The 11,059-nt window shown below is 36.2% G+C and overlaps 1 pseudogene; it reads left to right on the forward strand.

Moving 5' to 3' along the window:
• The first annotated feature begins 6,936 nt into the window (after nucleotides 1–6,936).
• LOC149571498 (beta-glucosidase 12-like) lies at nucleotides 6,937–10,466 on the forward strand (annotated as a pseudogene).
• Nucleotides 10,467–11,059: the final 593 nt, after the last annotated feature.

The raw sequence follows: 11,059 nt of genomic DNA on the forward strand, positions 1-11,059 counted from the left end.
GACCAAATAGAAGAAAGAGTCAACACCTATTTCCAGGAAATGTATAATCCCCTACTGGCTCAGAGTGATAGTAACTTATAGAGTGATATCCTATAGACTTTCCAACCTATGATTGATGACCAAATGAATGAGGGGATTATGAGTAAGGTCAAAGAGGAAGAATTCAGAGTAGCTATTTTTAGTATGAATCAATACAAAGCCCCTTGCCCTAATAGGTTCCCCCCTACCTTCTTCTAGGTTTTCTGGGACATTGTTAAGTATGATGTTATTCATGTTGTAGGGAGATTTTTTACAATGCGGAAGCTACTAAAAGAACTCAATCAAACCTTCATTGTTCTCATTCCTAAGATTGAAGATCCCCGAAGGATGGAAGACTTCAAACCCATTAGCCTTTATAATAGTATCTACATGATCTTTGCTAAAGTTATGGTAAATTGCCTCAAGCCCCTCCTAGAAAAATTCATTAGTCCTCATTAGAATGACTTTGTACCTGGAAGACAGATTCTTGATGCTATCATAACTACCCATGAGGTGATACACTTGATGGAAAAATCTAAAAACCCAAGTATGGCTCGTAAACTTGATATTTCTAAAGCCTATGATAAGGTTAGGCATGACTTTTTGTTTTCCATTCTCACCAAACTTGGTTTTAATGAAAGGGTCCTAAGAATTGTTAAGAATGTTGTGAATTTTGTTACCTTCTCAGTGATTGTTAATGGTGCCTTGGGTAACTTCTTTTCTTCTTCTCAAGGTCTTCATCAAGGTGGTCCCTTATCCCCTTATATCTTTATTGTTGTAGAGGAATTTTTAAGCATAAATTTTGTCTCTTTATCTAACTCCAGAAGAATTAAGGGCATCAAGCCTACTTCTCGGTGCCTCCCCCAAGTCTTACAGTAGTTTGTGGATGATACTTTTCTATTTGGCATATCCTCCATCCATGAAGGTAGAGAGTGGAAATATGAAATATCCCTTTTCTGATTTTGTATGATATTTCCAACCTTTAATCAGATCTTTAAGATCAAACAACTGATATCACAAAGATCCACCAAATTTCTTAAGAAACCCCAAATCGGGTATGTCGAAAATAGTGCCAAAAAGCTTCACAGCTTCACCTGTTATTAATAAATATGAAAGTAGACATTTTTACAGAAATTTGAGCAGCATAACAGCCTATAAAATGTCATTTCCAGATCTATATAGCCTTTACAAAACAGCTCACAAATGTAGGACAAAAACTATGCTCATCGGGCCCCCGAAATTAACACAAAAATGCCCGAAAACACCACAAAAACACTAATAAACTATCTCAGAAGTTTAATCACATCCCAATACATATATTCAGCTCTATTTTAACAGCTTAAAGTCTGAAATATAGCAGCAACCAAAACTGATATGAAATGCTCAACTGAAAACACCAAACTCATGCAAAAAACCACACCCAAAAACCCACAAATCTACAATGTTCAGCACAAAGGCAAACTCTGTATGAGCATGCACATGGAATGGCTTCAAACTCCCGTCCTTAGCCTTCCTGGAAACCTGAAAACTCCCATTCTTGGGTCTCCCTGGACACTTGCAAACTCTCATTCTTGGGTCTCCTTCTCCACAGGTTTGGCAGCCTCTGAAGAATAACAAAGAATGAGCAAAAATCAAGTTCTTGAATGAGCCCAAAATGCCTCCAAACCCCTTAAAAGAGGGCATAATTGTAACTCATGTCCAAGAGAGGTTAATGAAACTTATTTTAATAATAATTTTCATTTATTAGTCCAACGGTTTCCAAAGATTAACCCCCTTTTTCCGAAACTTCATTTTCTTGGGCCTGCCTGCCTTAGCAAAGATTTTCTTTTTTAATTATTTGAAAAGGGGACATGAAAAGTCCTCCCCTCCCAATCATTTCTTGTCCTCAAGCAATGGCTAAACAATAAACCAATCAATCCACCTGGATCCCAAATGTAGTCATGAACTATACTACTACCAATTAACACAGGCTCCTGCAATATCCTCTGCAATATGACCAAGAGGAATCCATAATCAAATTGACAATTATAGCTCAACCAAACTCTGAAATCACCACTACCACAATCAAAAACCCATGAGGCACAAACTCTTAGAACATCAAAACCCAAGTAAAGTGGACAAATCAAACTATCAACACAGTAAATACCATCAATGCATCCCACTGGCCTATATGGAATGTACAATCCAACTCTGTAACAATGGTGAACCCTCTCGAATGAAACTGTACCAAGTATGGAGAATCCACACACTGTACAACTCCTGCAGTCAACACAACTCTGCAAATCATCGGCCACTATCTCATAACCATAACTCCCATACACTGCTGATGGTGAAAAGACATTACAAGATAAAGAGTAAGAAATGGAATCCAAACCAAATTTGTCTGCCATCAACTCCTCAGCACAAGGATCAAATGCTAACTGATGTACATACCCTGCAATATAATGTTGATAAAAAAAACCAACCTCAGTCAACAGCTCACCATGAAGAAGTGATACAACCCACTGTGACTGATCACCAACTAAGTCAAGAGATGTCATAGCCAAAGGAGTAGAATCAATAACAACACCTGCTAAAGCATCACTCCAAAACTCCTGCTCTAAGTCATGTATTATCAACCTCACAGTGTAATGCCGATAGAATGCACCAATCTCAGTCAGTGGCTCAGACTTCAATCCAGATGTAACTAACTGCAATCGATCATTAACCAAGTTGGAACTGACTACTACCTCTGAAGACATTGCGAAGGGAGTAGTATTACTAGTAGGAACCATGCCAACTATCAGCTCACCAACGTCACACATGGTCTTTGATACAACATCTCTAGTCTTCGTGCCATTAGTACTAGAGGTCACCACCATGTCAGGCACACCACAAAAATCTGCTACATCACCCAACTCAATTGAACCTAACTCTAGTGGGAATGAACCTGATATGCCAATGTTAGTATCAAGGATGGATGCATCCCCATCTCCACTATCACTAACAATCTTGGCCATGGACATCCTCGGATCACCAAACACCACAGCTTGTGATTGTATAGAATTAGGTAAAGACTGTAGTCGCTCTAACTCCATGGTCATCTTAGCCAAATGAAACTGTGACTCCTTGAGAGCCAACTGTGTACTCTCAAGAATCTTAGAAGTCATCTCAAGCTACTCAGTAAGCTCACTCACCTCATCTTCCTTGGCCAACAATGCATCATATGTTGTACTGCCCCACTCCATAAGATAATCTCTGTCGGCTACCAACTGCATATAATTTTGTCTCAAAATCCGAATAGCCTCCCATAAAGAGTGGATCTCTGTCAAGGAAAGATAACTTCCTCCCTGCTCATCACTAGTAGGAGAACCCCATCATAAACTGCTAACAACTGACGAGCAGCATCGAAATGTTGGCAAGTGATAGCAATGTCTTGGTCACTAACTCTCAACTGATCATGATGGCACTGGCTTGACTGTCTCCTACAAACCTCCTCTGATGCACTGTCTGAAGGAGTGTCCTCAAAGTTACTAGTCTCTAGAGTATTACCATCCATATCCTGTGAATCAAATCTAAAGCTCATATCAACATACGGAGTATCAAAAACATTAGCATTGCTGTCCAACTCCTCTGTACCCAAGGAAACTAAGTCTTCAAAACTGCCCACTGCATCCTCCTAGATGTCATCAATGCCAATATGATCCTGAGACTCATCTATACACACTGCCAAATATGAAATATCATCAACACATTCCAGCAAGTATGGTCGACTGGATATATGAACAAATCCCAACATTGGTGTATAAAAACTAATACCAACATCAAACAAGATACTGGCACAAGAAAAGACAACACCGTGTAATCTGCTAATCAAATCCATGATAGCACCCAAACAAACATTGCTACCAAAAAGTGTTAAAGATCTCCAGTCAACTGAATCCCAAATGCCAATATAACAATCTCGAGTCCATATCCGTAAACTATAATCAACTGGTAACTCAAGCAAACTCCTCACCTGAGTAATATGACCAATACCAACTAACTCCACATACCTGTCATGATGAGATAATGAAGTCACAATACTATCTTGGTTCACCTTCAGCTAGCTGGACAAATCATGTGAAGTACTACCAGCCTCAACCTCATGTGATGAAGCATCTAACTATGCCTGGTACTCTTTCTCAGCAAAGTCATGAATGCTCAATGTCTGCTCATCTCTACCAGGTATCTCACCATCCTGCACAACAACATCCTCATAATCATCATCTGATCCCACTACACTGTAGTCACTGCCTGTTGTAACTATACCATCTTGAATACCTGTGGCATCACCCTTTGACGACCTGTAAACAATTGTCTCAATTTGAGTATCAAGTTGACTGTTACTATCAATCTGTGTGATATCATTTCCCACCACCTCCTATGGCAGAGTAGAATCTGAGACCTCTACCTGGCTATCAGCTAGTTTCTCAAACCCCTCATGCAAGTTCTTGGGAATTGTGTCATCTGTCCTGTGAGAAAATCTGCCAAATAGAAATCCAGTCAACTTATCCACCTTAGCTGGGTCAGATAACATGTCATTTATATGGTGGTGCTCAACCAACTGTTTAGACATGTCATGGCTTATTTTCATAAGTTTATCTCGAATGTCTAAATAACCATCCTTTCTACTATTTTGACTCTGGCTATCAATTGTCCAAGATCGTTCCCTCTGAGACTCTGTACTATACCTGTCCATTCTAGATAAAGTAGAGTGTAACCCCAATAGGATATAACTTCTTCAAGCACCAAGAACTAACATGCAAATGATTAGAAGTAGCATGCAACCATAGATTTGGACATGCAACTGATTAGAAGCAACATGCAACCACCAAATTATGACATGCAAGATCTGGGTAGTTGTCAAAACTGACATGCAAACTTCTACAACCACCAAATTCACCAAGAACTAACATGAAAATGATTAGAAGTAGCATGAAACCATAGATTTTGACATGCAACTGATTAGAAGCAACATGCAACCACCAAATTATGACATGCAAGATCTGGGTAGTTGTCAAAACTGACATGCAAGATCTGGGTACTTGTCAAAACTGAAATGCAAACTTCTACAACCACCAAATTCACCAAGAACTAACATGAAAATGATTAGAAGTAGAATGTAACCATAAATTTTAACATGCATCTGATTAGAAGAAACATGTAACCATAAATTATGATATGCAAAATCTGGGTAGTTGTCAAAACTGACATGCAAGATCTGGGTAGTTGTCAAAACTGACCTGCAACTTCTACAAACCCTCAGGCTGGCAAGATCATGGCTCTGATACCACTGAAATGTCCCTTTTCTGATTTTTTTATGATATTTCCAACCTTTAATCAGATCTTTAAGATCAAACAACTGATATCACAAAGATCCACCAAATTTCTTAAGAAACCCCAAATCAAGTATGTCGAAAATAGTGCCAAAAAGCTTCACAGCTTCACCTGTTATTAATAAATCTGAAAGTAAACATTTTTACAGAAATTTGAGCAGCATAACAGCCTATAAAATTTCATTTCCAGATCTATATAGCCTTTACAAAACAGCTCACAAATGTAGGACAAAAACTATGCTCATCGGGCTCCCGAAATTAACACAAAAATGCCCGAAAACACCACAAAAACACTAATAAACTATCTCAAAAGTTTAATCACATCCCAATACATATATTCAGCTATATTTTAACAGCTTAAAGTCTAAAATACAGCAGCAACCAAAACTGATATGAAATGCTCAACTGAAAACACCAAACTCATGCAAAAAACCACACCCAAAAACCCACAAATCTACACTGTTCAGCACAAAGGCAAACTCTGTATGAGCATGCACATGGAAAGGCTTCAAACTCCCATCCTTAGCCTTCTTGGAAACTTGAAAACTCCCGTTCTTGGGTCTCCCTGGAAACCTGCAAACTCCCGTTCTTGGGTCTCCTTCTCCACAGGTTTGGCAGCCTCTGAAGAATAACAAAGAATGAGCAAAAATCAAGTTCTGGAATGAGCCCAAAATGCCTCCAAACCCCTTAAAAGAGGGCATAACTGTAACTCACATCCAAGAGAGGTTAATGAAACTTATTTTAATAATAATTTTCATTTATTAGTCCAACGGTTTCCAAAGATTAACCCCCTTTTTCCGAAACTTCACTTTCTTGGGCCTGCCTGCCTTAGCAAAGATTTTCTTTTTTAATTATTTGAAAAGGGGACATGACAAAATACACCCTAAATTTGTATGCTCTAGTCTTTGACCAATGCATAAACTACCACAAAAGTAAAGTTTTATTTTTTCAGCACATGTGCCAATTTGTGGGAAAATGTTATTGCTATCCTTCAGTGCCACAAGGTGACCCTCTCTAACACCTATCTTGTTCTACTACTCACTATTATGGAGATCCCAAGCCATTTCTTGAATGGTCTTGTGGAACATCTATAAAGAAAATTGATGTGCTAGAAAGGGAAAATATTGAGTAATGATGGGAAACTTCAACTCCTCTCAGCCTCCCTCCAAGTCATCCTAGTGTATTTCCTATCTATTTTCAAACTCCCAAGTAGATTCAGAGATCTATCATTGAGAAAATTCAAAGTAATTTCCTATGGGCCAGAACTGAAGAAAAGGCAAGAATGAACCTGGTTAGCTGGGAGAAAGTTTGCAAACCTAAAGCTCAAGGAATACTGAATCTAAGAAGAATTGGACAATTGAGTAAGGCTCTATTAACCAAAATTGGCTGGAAGTTGGTGAATTCCCAAGGTAGTTGGTGTAACATCATAATGGCCTTGAAATACTTTGGAGGATTGTCTTCCCACCAATTTATAGGAGCATAGGCTCTACCCCAAGGATCTAAGGTCTGGAATAACATTGTTAACGCCCAAAAGATATTAATAAAGGGGTGTCACTAGATCATGGGGAATGGTAATTCAATAGACTTCTAGGAAGATCAGTGGATCCCATATTTTCATTAAAAAAAGAATTTTTTTGTTAAGTTTGAATCAAAGAGAGTTATTTTAACAGTTGAAGATGGTTTTTCAGTTTTAGAATTATGAATAACATGAAGTAATTATTTTGGCTTCAAAACTATGTATCATGATGTAGTTCTCTAATGAAATTTGATTAACTATTCAAATTACGAACAGTTATAGTTATTGTAACACAGTTATTGGTTTAAAAAAATTTGTATAAGGGAATGTGTCACGTAAAATAATGTGGAAATACATTGACATATTATCTTATGTAAGGAATATATAATTAAGACTTTAAAGGAAAGATCTTAAGATTATTTATATGCATAAGTGTATGTATAAATGGCATGCAACTATGTATGTAAGTAATTTGAAGAAGTATAGAATTTTGTAAAGGAGAGAAAGGGTTGAAGCGAAGGCATTTGAAGATAGTGTTGTAAAAGGGAATTATTACTTAATAAATTTATAGGTTATTTGGAATAGTTTTTCTCCCTATGACAATCTTCTGCATCTTTTGTGAGTTGTGATTTTTCCTGTTGTTGCTTGATTTAAATTCATGGTTATTTACTTTGATATGAAAGTTATACATGATGTTTTAAATCTACATAAGAGATTAAAATCTTATTGTTCTGATTCAACCACCCCTCCTGCCCTCCCCCCTCCCCCTCTTTCAGAACAACATTCACTTCCAACAACCATGTGGGTAATACTAAAATCAATTTATTGCCATGTGGGTAATGCTAAAATCAATTTATTAAGTTTGCATGCTAGTTAATCAATTTAGGCACCTATTTTTTATTATTTAGCATCTGTTTTTTATTATTTGTAAGAGGCTGAAGTCTCACAATTTATTGTTTTGTTGTAGGTTCTTACTTGACTTTTCAACCACTTGTATTTGCCAATTTTTGAAAAATGAAAAACACATTAGCACATTTTAAGCATACCCACTTGTAATTTTTTGTTTATTAGAATTTTTGAAAATCTATAAACCTCCCTGCATAGAAGAGATGACATCAAAAAGATACTATTATTCCATTATCTTATGAAAGCTTTTGGTGACAGATAGCTCACTAAAGGGCGGGATCAACAAGGTTGGTGTTGCAAATTACAACAATCTTATCAGAGAACTCACATTACATGGTTATATATATATATATATATATATATATATATATATATATATAATCCATTATAAATGTTATGCCTTGTTGACTAAAGCTTATTCAAATGTTTGTATTATTCACCGATTCGTTTCTTTTGAAGGTATTAAACCTTTAGTAACATTGTTCCATTCTTAACTGCTTCAAGCATTAGAGGATGGCTTTCTCAGAAAAAACATTGTGTATGACAAATAAACCATTCCAAAACTTATTACATAGTACCATAACAATCATTTTGTAAAAGATTGAAGTCAAGATTAAGTATTATGCATTGTGATTAATTATTATTAATTATTAAGTTTGAATAGATTCAAATTCAAGACCTTCCAAATAAAAGGTTCATAGTTTACCATTGTATTGTAGACTCTTGCCTAAATGTATATATAATTATTACTATGATCATGAGTTTGAGTTATTCTTCTTCTAGATCCTTATCAGGACTAAAAAGGTTGTTTTCTAAAATTGGCAGGAGAGAATTTTGCAGATTAGAGTGAAGTGTGCTTCAAAGAGATTGGGGATAGAGTGAAATTGTGGCTGACTTTTAACAAGCCACATCTCTTTGCTTCCTTTGGATATGACACTGGAACATCTGCACTAGGTCGACATACTGGTAGGATTGATAGAAAATTTAGCTCAGGAAACCCTGCAACTGAACCATATATTATGGCCCATATTCTTCTTCTTGCTCATGCTGAATGTGTTAGTTTATACAAGAACAAATATCAGGTGATAAACACATAAAGCTAAAGTAAATTTATTACCACAAACACAAACTCCATTGCTTCTCTGACTAAACATTATTCCACTAAATGTTGAAGTTAATTTATTACCACAAACACAAACTCCATTGATTCTTTACACGACTAAACATAATTACACTAAGCATTGCTATTTAATTAAAATGTAGGCAGTCCAGAAGGGTTTGATTGGCATCACCTTAGATAGTAGTTGGACTCTGCCTTATTCAAATACATGCTTTGACTAGATAGTCGTGCAAAGGGCCCATAGATTTTGCACTCGGTTGGAAATTACTTGTAAACCTTGAAACCCATTTCTAGTGCCCTTGTGATTAATTTAGGGTGGAAATATTTTATATTTTTTGGGATCTGATCAATCGAAGTTCTAGCACTTATTATTTTCATTTTTATCATTGATGTATAGTTATTTATAATTATTGTGAATGTAGGTTTATGGATCCCATTGCAAAACAAGAGTATCCTTCAAGTATGAGAAATCTTGTTGGTCAGCATTTGCCCAAGTTTAGTAAAGCTGAATCGCTTCTAGTGAATGGCTCATTTGACTTTGTGGGCTTAAACTATTACACAACAAGGTATGCTTTTGAGGTTTCAATGCCACCAAAAAAAATCAATACAAGCTTTTCATTGGATTCCCATGTCAATGTTACTAGTATAGTTTCAAGTAAAAGCCAACTAAAAATAATAATCTCTTTAGATTGATTTAGTTTTTGAAGTATTAGACAATCCTTGAAAAAAAAATTAACATTTGTTTCCTATGAACATATTTAAAGCTATGAGAAATGGTGTGCCCATTGGACCAATGGTAAGGCTTTTAATTGGTTGTATTGTTGTAAATTCTCAATTAAATATGATGGCCTATGCTTAATCTTTAATAACATGTATAGGCTGGATCTCTGTGGCTTTATGTGTATCCCCAAGGAATAAGAGATATTGCAAACTACATTAGAGATCGATATGACAATCCCCCTATTTTCATAACCGAAAATGGTAATAAATTATCCTCTATCATATCCCATAGAACCAATTTGCTTGAGATAAAAATAATAAATATAAATGACTTCATATGCTACTTCTTATCACAGGCATCGATGAAGTCAACAACGAGAGTTTATCATTAGGGGAAGCTCTCAACAATACATGGCGAATAAATTACCATTCAAAACATTTGTGGTACATTCACAAGGCAATAAGGCAAGTGATTCTCATTTTATTTGATTAGCATATTTCTTATTTTAATCTACTCCTACTTTTACATGGTGTATGAATGGTGAATTTGATTTGCAGGGAAGGATCAGATGTAAGAGGATATTTTGTATGGTCTTTATTGGACAATTTTGAAAGGACTAGTGGATATATAGTTCATTTTTGGCTCCATTACATGGACTATAAAAATAATCTCAAGAGAAATCTCAAAGTGTCAGTCCGCTAATTCCACAAATTCTTGAAATTGTTGAAATTTGTCAGTTGCCCCTTGAGCCAATTGCCCACCTACCTGTCAAGAGCAATAAACTCAGTAAGTGGGTTCAAATCTAAAAATGAGAGGAAAAGCTTTTGAGACAAGTCAAAAGGCAAGAATTTTCATTCATTCCATATGAGTACAAAGTAGAGATTACTTTAGTGGCAAATCTTTGCCTTTTGGTGATCCCATCTAAAGGGTCAATCGTCATTTGGTGAATAGTGCATGCAACGTAGGTTAACCATGTCACTGGATATTTATCGAATTTGGGTCCAACGCTTGGGGTAGTCACCTATTAGTTATCACATGATTGGTCAAAAATATCGGTCCAATCACCAATGTAATATATATTTTGGATACATTTATTTTAAACATATTGCCAGCCTTCGCATGTTGTTTCTTACTGGCCCATGTTCTTTCGCCACTACTACAACCAAATAATTTTCCCTTGGGTTGGGTGTTGCCAACCATTTTCTTGATGTGTGTCAACCACCAGCCTCATTTAGCTAATTTTTTTCTACTGTGGGCTTGCATAGGAAGGTGTGTTTCACCTACATTTAACATTCCCGCTTGTTAATCCCACCTAATTCACCAACCTAGATTAGACTATAAGATATTATTATTCTATACAATTTGCTATTTTCTGGTCTGGAGACTAGCATTTGTTATTGCTGTCGAACTTTTATAGTGCT

Source organism: Cupressus sempervirens, chromosome 2 (assembly GCF_028749045.1).
Source record: "Cupressus sempervirens isolate cs-2001-9-10 chromosome 2, ASM2874904v1, whole genome shotgun sequence".
In the NCBI taxonomy this organism is placed as follows: Eukaryota; Viridiplantae; Streptophyta; class Pinopsida; order Cupressales; family Cupressaceae; genus Cupressus; species Cupressus sempervirens.